This window comes from Phyllostomus hastatus, unplaced genomic scaffold, assembly GCF_019186645.2.
Source record: "Phyllostomus hastatus isolate PE091 unplaced genomic scaffold, TTU_PhHast_1.1 phas_contig_29, whole genome shotgun sequence".
In the NCBI taxonomy this organism is placed as follows: domain Eukaryota; kingdom Metazoa; phylum Chordata; class Mammalia; order Chiroptera; family Phyllostomidae; genus Phyllostomus; species Phyllostomus hastatus.
In genome coordinates, this window is record NW_025333835.1 from 20152972 (window position 1) to 20153573 (window position 602).

General features: G+C 38.5%; 1 pseudogene; it reads right to left on the reverse strand.

Annotated features, from left to right (window-relative positions):
• Positions 1-252: 252 nt before the first annotated feature.
• On the reverse strand, positions 253-397 carry LOC123818954 (annotated as a pseudogene).
• Positions 398-602: the final 205 nt, after the last annotated feature.

Consider the following 602-nt stretch of genomic DNA (forward strand, 5'->3'; position numbering starts at 1 on the left):
GAGCACTAGGATTCCCTTTTCTCCACAATCTCATCAGCATTTACTGTTTGTTGATTTGTTTATGATGGCCATTCTGGCTGGTGTGAAGTGGTATCACACTGTGGTTTTAATTTGCATCTCTTTGATGGCCAGTGATACTGGGCATCCTTTCATATGTCTCTGGGTCCACTATATGTCTGTCTTAGAGAAGTGTCTGTTCAGGTCCTTTGCTCGTTTTTTAATTTTTAATTTTTTACTAATTTTTTTTTAATTTTATGTGCCCCAGGCATGAAATAGCTGTGGCCACCAACACAAGCAACAAGCTAGGATGAACTAAGGACTGTACAACTGTTTTGTTCCTGACTGATATAAGAGCAACACCACCAACCAGGTGTATCCTTGCCCATTGCCAGGTTTTTTTTTTTCCTTCATTTTGTTTTGTTTTGTTTTTCTCTCCCTGTAGTTGAGCCATGTGAGTTCTTTATATATTTTGGAGATCAAACCCTTGTCTGAGGTATCATTGGCAAACATATTTTCCCATATGGTTGGTTCCCTTTTCATTTTGCTGCTATTTTCTTCAGTTGTGCAGAAGGTATTGAATCTATAAGTGGCTTTGGGTAGTA